A 14,707-nucleotide genomic window follows, 5' to 3' on the forward strand; every position below is an offset into this window, starting at 1 on the left:
CACTGATTTAAGTTGGCGGATAGTCAGACGTGTGTACAGATGCCCCCGACCCACACACACACCACTCTGTCGTCCATCCAAACCCCTCCCCCGCATGGATCCAGAACGCATTGTCAGCTACACAACCCATATGCGTCTGTACAGGCCATCTCAGCATTGTCGCCTGAGGGGATTGGGCCTCGATCCCTGACAAGCGACATCAGTTGTTAGATATCTACGCCCCTTAAGGGTGGACAGGAGAGCCTAATCCAATTTTAATTGTCCAATGATTGGCCAATTTTAGCACTTCCATGTAGTATGAGAGCCAACAGACTTTAAATACAATTAGTAAATTGCGTAGGTAAACTCATACACATGCCTGACTAAAAAGTTGGCCATGGCGACCAATAGTCTCAGCCTCAGCCAATAGTCAGGCGTAATCAGCGACGACCACTCAGCAAGTGATCTACCCGGTAAATCAGCTTGGCCGAGGGGCAGCTAACTTCTTTGAAGACGCCGCTCCTTCATCTGCCCAGCAATGTCGTCCAAGGGACTCAAGTCCTGATCCCTAATGGGCAACATCACTTGTTAGGTGTGTACGCACCTTTATACTACATGGATGACCAATCAATACCACTGAAGGTACTGTATGTACCAGGCATTAGTATACAGTATGAGGAAGAACAGATTCTGAATACTATGAACAGGTTGTGCATTTAAAGGGGAACTGAAGAGAGAGGTATATGGAGGCTGTCATGTTTATTTCCGTTTAGACAATACCAGTTGCCTGGCAGCCCTGCTGATCCTCTGCCTCTAATACTATTAGCCATAGCCCCTGAACAAGCATGCAGCAGATCAGGTGTTTCAGTGGTTCAGACTTATAAGGGCCTTTTTCCACTAGCCTGCGATTTGCGATTTGCTTCTGATCGCAAATCGCAAGGTACATTAAACTAATGGAAACTGCAGCAGCAATTTCCATTAGTGCGATCCGATTGCGATGCGATTTTGGTCAAAGCGCAATCGTCGTCCTGCCGCGTTTTGTATGCGATTGAGCTGTACTATAATGAGTATAGTAGCTCAATCGCAATCGCATGGTGGAAATTGAAACGTGGTTGCGATCGCGATCGGAATCGCGATCGCAATCGCGATCGCATTTCATAGTGGAAAAGAGCCCTAAGTCTGATCTGACAAGACTAGCTGCATGCTTGTTTCTGGTTTTAATCAGATACTACTGCAGAGAAATAAACCAGCAGGGCTGGTATTGATTAAAAGGAAATAAACATGACAGCCTCCATATACCTCTCTCTTCAGTTCCCCTTTAAGCTCTCATACTCATGAAAGTATTAATGTTGATCAAACATGTTGGCCAAAAGTGGATGTGTTTTTACGCCCCACCAGGCTAAAAGTCAGATCAGAAAAAAGAAAAATAGTTCTGAAGTCAGACAAAAATCAGAAATGAGATCTCAACTGGTTTCCACAGGTCTTTACATCACAAGATCTGGACTCTTTGAGTTCTGAGGAGGACTGGGGAGAGGAGTCGGGTGATGGTTGAATAGCTGTTGATAGCTTAACCTGGTCAAATTCCTCCAGAGTTTATCTGAGCCAGGATGCCACTGAGTTCCAGTAAATCCATTGTTGGAGCTCTAATTAGAAGGAGGGCTTGGCACCCCTGGAGTGCATTCAGCTCCTCTTCCTGCCCCCAGCAGAGGAGGGAGATTGGAGTGGACATTTGTTGCCAAAGGCAAAAACAGACACCTGCAAAGCTCCTAGGAGAGAGAAGCACAAAAGTTCAACCCTGAAAAGACAAGTGCAAGGGGTTGTGTGATCCAGAGATGTGTGTGTGTAGGGGGGGGGGGGGGGGGGGGGAGAGTTCAGATCCCACCTACAGCAATCTCCCTGCCGCTCCTGCACTACGCAGGGCTGAAGATGAAGCAATCCCTGGAAGGTAGATTTCACGTTCTTTTTTAAGAATTACACATATTAGATCTACAGCAGGAATCATGCAATTCAATGTAAAGGCTCATACACACATCAGACCATAGTCTTTGGAAAATGAAAGATCACAGACCGATTTTACCCCCTTCCATGTAGTATGAGAGCCATACCTTCACAGTCTTTTCTATTGAGCTGAACTCCCCATCAGATAGAAATCTTTGCAAGATGCTGCACACACAGATGCTGTACAGACACAAAAGATCAGTATCTGCAAAAGATCAGTTCCTGCAAAATGCATTCATAGTCTATGATATCTGCAGATCCTCATACACACCTTGTTTAACAGACATTCATCTGCAGATCTGACAATCATCTGCAGATCCGAAGATCCATCCTGGTGGATCTGATCTGCAGATGAATGTCTGTTAAACAAGGTGTGTATGAGGATCGGCAGATATCATAGACTTGGAATGCATTTTGAAGGAACGGATCTTTTGCAGATACTGATCTGTTGCATGTGTACAGCGTCTGTGTGTGCAGCATCTTGCAAAGATTTTTAACTGATGGGGAGTGCAGCTCCATAGAATAGACTGTAGGTATGGCTCTGATACTACATGGAAGGGGGTAAAATTGGTCTGTGATCTTTCATTTTCCAAAGACTATGGTCTGATGTGTGTATGCACCCTAAAGGCTCATACACACATCAGACTATAGTCTTTGGAAAATGAAAGATCACAGACCAATCTTACCACCCTTCATGTAGTATGAGAGCCTTACCTTCACAGTCTTTTCTATGGAGCTGAACTCCCCAAATCTTTGCAAAATGCTGCACACACAGATGCTGTACAGACACAAAAGATCAGTATCTGCAAAAGATCTGTTCCTGCCAAAGATCCGTTCCTGCAAATTGCATTCATAGTCTATGAGATCTGCAGATCATCATACATACCTTGTTTAACTGACATTCATCTGCAGATCAGACCATCATCTGCAGATCTGAAAATCTATCCTGGTGGATCTGATCTGCAGATGAAAGTCTGTTAACCGGTTCAGCACCGCAGTGCCGAAAATCTCATGCATCCGAGCAACGTTCACCTCCCATTCATTCGCCTATAACTTTATTGCTACTTATCACAATGAATTGATCTATATCTTGTTTTTTCCGCCACCAATTAGGCTTTCTTTGGGGGGGGGGGGGTACATTTTGCTAAGAGCCACTTTACTGTAAATGCACTTCAACAGGAAGAATAAGAAAAAAACTGAAAAAATCATTATTTCTCAGTTTTGGGCCATTATAGTTTGAAATTAATATACGCTACCGTAATTAAAAAGCATGTATTTTATTTGCCCATATGTCCCGGTTATTACACCGTTTAAACGATGTCCCTATCGCAATTTATGGTGCCGATATTTCATTTAGAAATAAAGGTGCATTTTTTCAATTTGCGTCCATCACTATTTATAAGCTTATAATTTTAAATAATATTGTAACATATTCTCTTGACATACGTATTTAACCTTCTGCCGCCCGCGTCACGCCAGCAGGCGTGGCCGCGGCGGCAGCCCCAGGACCGCCTAACGCCAATTGGCGTAAAGTCCTGGGGCTCTATTTTGCATGAGATCGCGCGCATCTCATGCACGGAGGGCGGAGCTCCGCCCCGCCTTCAGTCTCCGAGCGGCTATTGCCGCTCGGGAGACTGTTAGACGGCAATCACGCCGTCTATTTACTTGGTGCAGCGCTGCGATGAGCAGCAGCGCTGCACTGGGGACAGCCGTGTGACACGGCTGTCCCCATGGGGGACAAGAGAGCGATCGGCTCTCATAGGCAGAAGCCTATGACAGCCGATCGCCGTAATTGGCCGGCTGTGGGGAGGGAGGGAGGGAATACATTTAAAGAAACGGGTTTTTAGAAAAAAAAAAAAAACAATAATATTTTATTTAAAGAAAAATAAACATGGGGGGAGCGATCAGATCCCACCAACAGAGAGCTCTGTTGGTGGGGAGAAAAGGGGGGGGAAATCACTTGTGTGCTGAGTTGTGCGGCCCTGCAGCTTGGCCTTAAAGCTGCAGTGGCCAATTTTGCTAAAAAATGGCCTGGTCACTAGGGGGGTTTAGCCCTGCAGTCCTCAAGTGGTTAAGTTCAGACCCTTGGGTAACTATTTATGTTGTTTTTTTGTTTTTTTTATTGTATTTTTTTTTTTATAAAAAAACTGTTTGTGGGTAATTTTTGGTGTGGGAGGGAAACTGCTAATTTTAAATGTAAAATAATATTTTTTTTTATTAAAAATGTATGTGGGTGCAGTTTACTATTTGGCCACAAGATGGCCACAGTGAAAAAAGTCCTGGATGCGAACGATCTCGCATCCAGGAACTAAAATGCTGGGGAGAAGTTTCCTGGGGGCAGAAATACCGCGCTCTCTGGAGAGAAAGCGTCGGTATTTCTGTGGGGAAGTTAGATCAGTAAATGGGAATTATATTCCCATTCACTGATCGGGGGGCTAGCGGCGGGCAGTGGGAGCGCGCGCGGGGGCGCGCCCGATTGTGCGCACGAGCCGGCGACAGCAGCAGTGCCTATTTGGACGAGAAAGCTCGTCCAGATAGGCCGAACCGGTTAAACAAGTTGTGTATGATGATCTGCAGATATCATAGACTATGAATGCATTTTGCAGGAACAGATCTTTTGCAGATAGTGATCTTTTGAATGTCTACACAGCATCTTTGTGTGCAGCATCTTGGAAAGATTTCTGTCTGATGGGGAGTTCAGCTCCATAAAATAGACTGTGTAGGTATGGCTCTCATACTACATGGAAGGGGGTAAAATTGGTCTGTGATCTTTCATTTTCCAAAGACTATGGTCTGATGTGTGTATGAGCCTTTAGTCTTTCCTATCCCGATTTGCAGCTAGCTACAATCAATATTGTGCCATAGTGGATTGCACTTATGCCTTGCAGCGCTGGGGTCTCCAGTAGAGATGTGGCGAACGGTTCCCGAACCGTTCGCCGGCGAACATCTCTAAATTCATGGGCCTCTTACTACTTCCGGGTCGCAATGACCCGGAGTAGTACGCCTGCGCTGCCCGGCGGAGCGCGTCCTAGATCGCGCTCCCGTTGCCGGGCACTCTCTGCGCATGTGCGTGACGTCATGAGTGACGTCACGCTCATGCGCAGAGAGCGCCCGGCAACAGGAGCGCGATCTAGGACGCGCTCCGCCGGGCAGCGCAGGCGTACTACTCCGGGTCATTGCGACCCGGAAGTAGTAAGAGGCCCAGAGAGGTTCGCCAGGCGAACTGTTCGGCCCAACTCTAGTCTCCAGTTCAAATCTGGGTCAGGATGCTATCTGTGTGGAGTTTGTATGGTCTACCCACATGTGTCCTCTAGCCACTCAGGCCTTCTTCCAAATCACAAAAACATACAGAAGTTAATTGGCTTCACCCAAAAAATTGGCCTTAAAGGATACCCTGCAATTTCCATTCACGCTACATCTCCAAGATCCGGCCTTTGCTGACCCCAGACTAGTGTTGGGCGAACATCTAGATGTTCGGGTTCGGGCCGAACAGGCCGAACATGGCCGCGATGTTCGGGTGTTCGACCCGAACTCCGAACATAATGGAAGTCAATGGGGACCCGAACTTTTGTGGTTTGTAAAGCCTCCTTACATGCTACATACCCCAAATTTGCAGGGTATGTGCACCTTGGGAGTGGGTACAAGAGGAAAAAAAAATTAGCAAAAAGAGCTTATAGTTTTTGAGAAAATCGATTTTAAAGTTTCAAAGGGAAAACTGTCTTTTAAATGCGGGAAATGTCTGTTTTCTTTGCACAGGTAACATGTTTTTTGTCGGCATGCAGTCATAAATGTAATACATATAAGAGGTTCCAGGAAAAGGGACCGGTAACGCTAACCCAGCAGCAGCACACGTGATGGAACAGGAGGAGGGTGGCGCAGGAGGAGAAGAAGGCCACGCTTTGTGAGACACAACAACCCCGGCCTTGCATGAGGGCAAGAAGCGTGCGGATAGCAGGCTTTGTACCGCCATGCAGTCATAAATGTAATAAAGATAAGTGGTTCAATAAACAGGGACCACGCGGCAACGCTAACCCAGCAGCAGCAGACGTGATGGAACAGGAGCAGGCGCAGGAGGAGAAGGCCACGATTTGTGAGACACAACAACCCAGGCCTTGCATGAGGGCAAGAAGCGTGCGGATAGCAGGCTTTGTACGGCCATGCAGTCATAAATGTAATAAAGATAAGTGGTTCAATAAACAGGGACCACGCGGCAACGCTAACCCAGCAGCAGCAGACGTGATGGAACAGGAGGAGGCGCAGGAGGAGAAGGCCACGCTTTGTGAGACACAACAACCCAGGCCTTGCATGAGGGCAAGAAGCGTGCGGATAGCATGCTTTGTACCGCCATGCAGTCATAAATGTAATAAAGATAAGTGGTTCAATAAACAGGGACCACGCGGCAACGCTAACCCAGCAGCAGCAGACGTGATGGAACAGGAGCAGGCGCAGGAGGAGAAGGCCACGCTTTGTGAGACACAACAACCCAGGCCTTGCATGTGGACAAAAAGCGTGCGGATATAGCAGCAATGCTTTTTGCCGCCATGCAGTCATAAATGTAATACAGATGAGAGGTTCAATAAACAGGGCCCGGAAACGCAACACCATCCCAGATGTTCATTGGTCATGTTACTTGGTTGGGGTCCTGGAGTGTTGCGTAGTCATTTCCAATCCAGGATTGATTCATTTTAATTTGAGTCAGACGGTCTGCATTGTCTGTAGAGAGGCGGATACGCCGATCTGTGACGATGCCTCCGGCAGCACTGAAACAGCGTTCCGACATAACGCTGGCTGCCGGGCAAGCCAGCACCTCTATTGCGTACATTGCCAGTTCGTGCCAGGTGTCTAGCTTCGATACCCAATAGTTGAAGGGTGCAGATGGATGGTTCGACACAGCTACGCCATCTGACATGTAGTCCTTGACCATCTTCTCCAGGCGATCGGTGTTGGAGGTGGATCTGCACGCTTGCTGTTCAGTGGGCTGCGGCTGCATGGGTGTCAGAAAATTTTCCCACTCCAAGGACACTGCCGATACCATTCCCTTTTGGGTACTAGCTGCGGCTTGCGTTGTTTGCTGCCCTCCTGGTCGTCCTGGGTTTGCGGAAGTCAGTCTGTCTGCGTACAACTGGCTAGAGGAGGGGGAGGATGTCAATCTCCTCTCTAAAGTCTCCACAAGGGCCTGCTGGTATTCTTCCATTTTGACCTGTCTGACTCTTTCTTCAAGCAGTTTTGGAACATTGTGTTTGTACCGTGGATCCAGAAGGGTATAAACCCAGTAATTGGTGTTGTCCAGAATGCGCACAATGCGTGGGTCACGTTCAATGCAGTCTAGCATGAATTGAGCCATGTGTGCCAGAGTCCTACCAGAATCCTCATCATCCTCTTGTGAGCGTTGTGATAGTTGTTGTGATGCATCATAGTCGTCACCTTCCTCCTGGTCTGCTTCTGCTGACCATTCGCGTTGAATTGTGGAAGTCCAACGTGCACCGCTCTGGCCCTCGTCAGTGGTGGCATGAAATTCCTGCTCCAACTCCAGCTGTTCCTCCTCCTCTTCTTCGTCATAGCTGCTGGGGCCAGCGTTCCCTGAGGCGGATGGCCTGATGTTGGTACCATCACGCTGATCGTTTTCTCCTTCAGATTCCCCCAGTTGCATCATGACAGCTGTTTCCTTGATTTTTAACATCGACCTCTTCAGTAAACACAGCAGTGGTATGGTAATGCTGACTGAAGAGTTGTCACTGCTCACAAGCAACGTGGATTGCTCAAAATTTTGGAGGACTTGGCAGAGGTCCAACATGTTGGCCCAATCGGATCCACAGAAGCTTGGCAGCTGGCCGGATGCGCCTCGGTACTGCGCCGTCATGTACTGGACCACTGCACTCTTCTGCTCGCAAAAGCGGGCTAGCATGTGCAGCGTAGAATTCCAGCGCGTAGGGACATCACACAGCAAGCGATGGTGGGGGAGATTGAAGCGCTCCTGCATCTTGGCGAGTGCCCCCGAAGCAGTACTGGAATTTCTACAATGTTTGGACACTCGACGCACCTTCAACAGCAGATCGGGCACGCCTGGGTATGTCCTCAGGAACCGCTGAACTACTAGGTTCATCACGTGCGCCAGGCAAGGGATGTGTGTCAGCTTAGCCAACCTTAAAGCGCGAATGAGATTACTCCCATTATCACACACAACCATGCCCGGTTTCAGGTCCAGCGGTGCCAGCCACAAATCCGTCTGTTCCTTTATTCCCCTCCAAATTTCCTCCCCTGTGTGCTGCTTATCCCCAAGGCAGATTAGCTTCAGCAACGCTTGCTGACGCATGCCAACAGCTGTGCTGCACTGCTTCCACGATCCTACTGCTGCTGGGTTAGCGTTTCCGGATGAGGTACAGCTTTGAGATGCGTTGGAGGAGAAGGAGTCAGAGAGGTAGGTGCTGCTGTTATCCAGTGGGAGGGACGGCGGTGCAGCTGTTTGTGGCGTGGGCAACACCCGTGCCGTAGCAGGTGAGGAATCGCTGCCAGGCTCCACAAGGTTCACCCAGTGCGCGGTAAGGGAGATGTATCGACCCTGGCCGAACGCACTCGTCCAGGTGTCAGTGGTGAGGTGAACCTTGCAGGCAACGGCATTCTTCAAGCTTCGGGTTATTTTGCTGACCACGTGCTCATGCAACTCAGGCACTGCAGAGCGTGCAAAGTGGTAGCGGCTGGGAACCACGTAACGTGGGATGGCCACTGACATCATGCCCTTGAAGCTGTTTGTCTCCACCAATCGATATGGCAGCATTTCGCAGGCCAGAAGCTTGGCTATGCTGGCTGTTACTGCCACGGCCCGGGGGTCATTTGCTGGCAATTTCCTCTTGCGCTCAAACATCTCCGACACAGACAACTGAACCGTAGCGCTGCACACGGAAGGGCTGTTGGTTGTTGTGTTTGATGAACACTGGGAGACCTCAAGAGCACTACTCCGGAAAGTGACAGTGTCAGCGTCGTCTGATGTTTGTGAATGTTGTGAACCACGCAATGGCTGGGCTACTGCTGCTGCTGAGGCGGGTCTGGTGAACCCAAGGGAGGCAGTGTTGTTTCTGGTACCCTGTCCTGACGCGTTTGCCCAAAGAGTGGGATGTTTGGATAGCATGTGACGGCTCATGCTGGTGGTGGAGAGGTTGTTAATATTTTTCCCCCTGCTCAGGCGGGTCTTGCACACCTTGCAAATCGCCATGGTAACATCCTCAGTGCAGTCTTCAAAGAAAGCCCAGACTTTGGAGCACCTGCCTCCTTGCTGGCGATTTCTGTTTGCTCCTCTTTTGCCTCTCACTTGAACTTCCACGCTTGTGGTGCCTGAAATTGCGCGCCGCCTACCTTGTGGCACAAGGCGAACTCGTGCAGCAGTGTGTTCTTCAACAGACTCATCTGTGCTGCTGCTACGACGGCGATGTTCTCGTTCACAAACAAAATCTGGGTCTCTGTCCACATTGTCCATACCCTCCTCTTCCATCTCCTCAAACTCGTCATATGTCATTGTGGGCCACCGCCGTGGAGTAGAGCTCCCCACAACAACCTCTGCGCAGCACACTCCAACGTCGTCTTCCAGATCTTGTCGGCCGACCTCCTGCAATTGCAACCCCTCCTGCCCAAATTGCTCTGGGATTTGGGTTTCCGAGTCCTCTTCGGACTCGCCTCGTATTTCAGTGCGCGGTACATTTCCCACAGTTAACGGTTGTGAATCCAGGCACAACATTTCTGGCTGTTCCTCCATTGACCTTTGAAAGGTGGAAGTTTGTTGGGCTGGGAATAGCTCCTGCGAATACCCCATTGTGTCCTGAGGTAATTCATCGGACTGGTTATCTGGCAGTTGTGTGCGTGGTGTCGCTGCCGGTTGTGTCAGCTTTGTGCCCACTGGCTCCTTGTAACTGGCTGAGGACTCGGACCTCGTGCGTGATGTGCTGGTGCTGCTTAACCCACTGCTGGACGCTTGAGAGGTCATCCAAGTAATTATCTGGTCCTGTTCTTTTGGATTTGTGAGGGTTGTTGTCCTGGACAACATGGGTGGTATTGAGTGGGTTTTCTTGGGTGCTCCCCTGTGGCCTGTACGTGAACCGTCAGGGGAAACACCTCTTCCCTTGCCCCTCCCTCTTTCACCGGATTTCTTCCTCATTTCACTTATCCTTACAGTACACGCTGACTGGCAGCAGTACAGTGGCAGTACAGAAATGCTATACAGTACCACTATTCCCAGCAGCGACACAGAGCACAATGCTATACAGTGACGGGTGAGCGGTGTACCACTATTCCCAGCAGACACAGAACAGTGAACAGAATGCTATATAGTGTGGCTGAGCGAGCGGTGTACCACTATTCCCAGCAGACACAGAACAGTGAACAGAATGCTATATAGTGTGGCTGAACGAGCGGTGTACTACTGTTCCCAGCAGACACAGAACAGTACACAGAATGCTATATAGTGTGGCTGAGCGAGCGGTGTACCACTATTCCCAGCAGACACAGAACAGTGAACAGAATGCTATATAGTGTGGCTGAACGAGCGGTGTACTACTGTTCCCAGCAGACACAGAACAGTACACAGAATGCTATATAGTGTGGCTGAACGAGCGGTGTACTACTGTTCCCAGCAGACACAGAACAGTGAACAGAATGCTATATAGTGTGGCTGAGCGAGCGGTGTACCACTATTCCCAGCAGACACAGAACAGTGAACAGAATGCTATATAGTGTGGCTGAACGAGCGGTGTACTACTGTTCCCAGCAGACACAGAACAGTACACAGAATGCTATATAGTGTGGCTGAACGAGCGGTGTACTACTGTTCCCAGCAGACACAGAACAGTACACAGAATGCTATATAGTGTGGCTGAACGAGCGGTGTACCACTGTTCCCAGCAGACACAGAACAGTGAACAGAATGCTATATAGTGTGGCTGAGCGAGCGGTGTACCACTATTCCCAGCAGACACAGAACAGTGAACAGAATGCTATATAGTGTGGCTGAGCGAGCGGTGTACCACTATTCCCAGCAGACACAGAACAGTGAACAGAATGCTATATAGTGTGGATGAGCGAGCGGTGTACCACTATTCCCAGCAGACACAGAACAGTAAACAGAATGCTATATAGTGTGGCTGAGCGAGCGGTGTACCACTATTCCCAGCAGACACAGAACAGTGAACAGAATGCTATATAGTGTGGCTGAGCGAGCGGTGTACCACTATTCCCAGCAGACACAGAACAGTGAACAGAATGCTATATAGTGTGGCTGAGCGAGCGGTGTACCACTATTCCCAGCAGACACAGAACAGTGAACAGAATGCTATATAGTGTGGCTGAGCGAGCGGTGTACCACTATTCCCAGCAGACACAGAACAGTGAACAGAATGCTATATAGTGTGGCTGAGCGAGCGGTGTACCACTATTCCCAGCAGACACAGAACAGTGAACAGAATGCTATATAGTGTGGATGAGCGAGCGGTGTACCACTATTCCCAGCAGACACAGAACAGTAAACAGAATGCTATATAGTGTGGCTGAACGAGCGGTGTACTACTGTTCCCAGCAGACACAGAACAGTAAACAGAATGCTATATAGTGTGGCTGAGCGAGCGGTGTACCACTATTCCCAGCAGACACAGAACAGTGAACAGAATGCTATATAGTGTGGCTGAGCGAGCGGTGTACCACTATTCCCAGCAGACACAGAACAGTGAACAGAATGCTATATAGTGTGGCTGAGCGAGCGGTGTACCACTATTCCCAGCAGACACAGAACAGTGAACAGAATGCTATATAGTGTGGCTGAGCGAGCGGTGTACTACTGTTCCCAGCAGACACAGAACAGTACACAGAATGCTATATAGTGTGGCTGAACGAGCGGTGTACTACTGTTCCCAGCAGACACAGAACAGTACACAGAATGCTATATAGTGTGGCTGAACGAGCGGTGTACCACTATTCCAAGCAGACACAGAACAGTGAACAGAATGCTATATAGTGTGGCTGAGCGAGCGGTGTACCACTATTCCCAGCAGACACAGAGTGGCAGTAAACAGAATGCTATATAGTGTGGCTGAGCGAGGTACACAGAGTGGCAGTAAACAGAATGCTATATAGTGTGGCTGTGCAAGCGGTGTACTACTATTCCCAGCAGACACAGAGTGGCAGTAAACAGAATGCTATATAGTGTGGCTGAGCGAGGTACACAGAGTGGCAGTAAACAGAATGCTGAGCGAGCGGTGTACTACTATTCCCAGCAGCGACACACAATGACTGGGGGGGACCCTGGCTAGCGTGGCTGGAGCGCGAACTACCCTGCCTGCCTACCCAAAGCTAAACCCACAGACAAATGGCGGAGATATGACGTGGTTCGGGTATTTATTTACCCGAACCACGTGACAGTTCGGCCAATCAGAGCGCGTTCGGGTCCGAACCACGTGACCCGTTCGGCCAATCACAGCGCTAGCCGAACGTTCGGGGAACGTTCGGCCATGCGCTCTTAGTTCGGCCATATGGCCGAACGGTTTGGCCGAGCACCGTCAGGTGTTCGGCCGAACTCGAACATCACCCGAACAGGGTGATGTTCTGCAGAACCCGAACAGTGGCGAACACTGTTCGCCCAACACTACCCCAGACACTGACAAACTCCGTGTCCATGTCTTCATCATCTCATACCTGAACTACTGCACCACCCTCATGTCAGGACTTCCTCAGAACCGTATCGCTCCCCTACAATTCATCATGGATGCAACAGCCAGACTAATCTATTCCTCCCACTGCTCTGTCTCCACAACTTCCCTGTGCAAATCCCTTCACTGGCTTCCAAATTGCTTTAGAATCAGCTTCAAGATACTATTTGGCCTACAAATCTATACACATGTCCTCTCCGACCTACATCTCTGACCTGATACGCAGATACACAGCTGGCCCCCCACTTCACTCCTCCAACAACCTCCTAACCACCCCACGCATCTCGCACTCCCATGCACGACTACAGAACTTTATTAGAGCTGCCCCCATCCTGTGGAACTCTCTCGCACTGCCCCTCAGGCGTGCCACCCTCCTTCAACACCTTCAAAAAACCACTCAAAATTAACCTCTTCAAGGAGGCCTACCCCACCTCGATGCTGCCCTAACTCACTCTGTCGAGAACCCCTCATTGCACCCCCCTCTCCCTCCATGTCACCACCCCCTCCGTCTAGATTGTAAGCCTTTAGCAGGGCCCCTTGTGTATCATACTTGATTTTACACTATACCCAGAATATGTGAACATGTATTATCAGCACTACCACTCCTATGTATGATCTGGCATTAGTATTACTACCTGTATCGTGTTGTGTATCTTATTGTTTATTACCTGTATTGTTGTATCTATTGCCTAATACCTGTGTCACCCCCAGAGCCGGCCCGCTCACGAGGCGGGGGGAAACATTTGCCTCAGGCGGCAAATCTGGGGGGCGGCACCCGCCTCTCCATGGACGCTGGGGCCGCCCGCCGAGCTGGAGGGGTAGCGGGCAGAAAGGGGGTATTGGGCCTAGCGGCGGGGAGGGGGGTCGGACCCCCCTCCTTCCTCGCCTGGGACCCCCGATCTGCGCTCCTCCTCCAGTGTGAAGTACCAGCCAGCGTGCATATGACGAAGAGGCAACGGGCGGGGGAATCACTCACCTCTTCCGCGTTCCATCGCGTGCTCCACTGACGTCACTTCCGGCAACGCCGCCCACTGTATTGTAAGTGGACGGCCTTGCAGGAAGTGACGTCAGTGGAGCGCACGATGGAACGCGGAAAAGGTGAGTGATTCCTCCGCCCGTTGCCTCTTCAACATATGCGCGCTGGCTGGTACTTTACGCTGGAGGAGGAGCGCAGATCGGGGGACCCAGGCGAGGGAGGGGGGGGTCCGACCCCCCTCCCCGCCGCTAGGCCCAATACCCCCTTTCTGCCAGCTACCCCTCCAGCTCGGCACCCCCCCCCCCCCTCACGGCGGGGGGGGGGGGGGGGAGAGGCAATTTTTTCTAATTTTGCCTCAGGCGGCAAAAAGTCTAGGGCCGGCCCTGGTCACCCCTGTTATCATTGTCTGTAACCTATGTATTGCACAGCGCTGAGTAATATGTTGGCGCTATATAAATGCAATAAATAATCATACTCGAGGTGAGGCACTGGCACTACACTTATCTCCCTCTGCTTCCTCCAAGACAGCATCTCCTCCCTTCTGGCCTGCAAGATGCCGGGTATGTGCTGCACCGGCGCCGCATCACTCACCCACTCTCAGCAGATTAGCGATGAGATCAGCAGCCACACATGGAGTCCTGCTTCCTCTCTGACTACAGCGGCGTCTCATGTGACAGCATGTAACAGGTCACATGAGGCACCGCTGTAGCCATGGATACAGGACGCTGGACCGGCGGATGGAGATTCCATCTCTGGAATGCTGAGAGCAGGTGGGTGATGCAGTGTCGTGCATCTAGGGAGGGGGAGACAGGGAGTGCGAGGAGGGGGACATTTGCGGCCGCCCTCTAATTGTTGCCACCCTGAAGCATGTGATTCACATTGCTTTATGGAAGAACCGCCCCTGCATATGCAGCCCCAGCCTTGAGACTCCTTGATCGTGTTCCTATGGCTGGGAGCAGGGACGTAACAATAGGGGAAGCAGCCCCGGCACCCGCGGGGGGGCAGGCCGGGGCCTGCGAGGGCCGTTTTGGGGGGACAGGAGGGGTCGCAGCATGAGGGGAGGGCATTG

The sequence above is a fragment of the Hyperolius riggenbachi genome, chromosome 8 (genome assembly GCF_040937935.1).
Source record: "Hyperolius riggenbachi isolate aHypRig1 chromosome 8, aHypRig1.pri, whole genome shotgun sequence".
NCBI lineage: Eukaryota > Metazoa > Chordata > Amphibia > Anura > Hyperoliidae > Hyperolius > Hyperolius riggenbachi.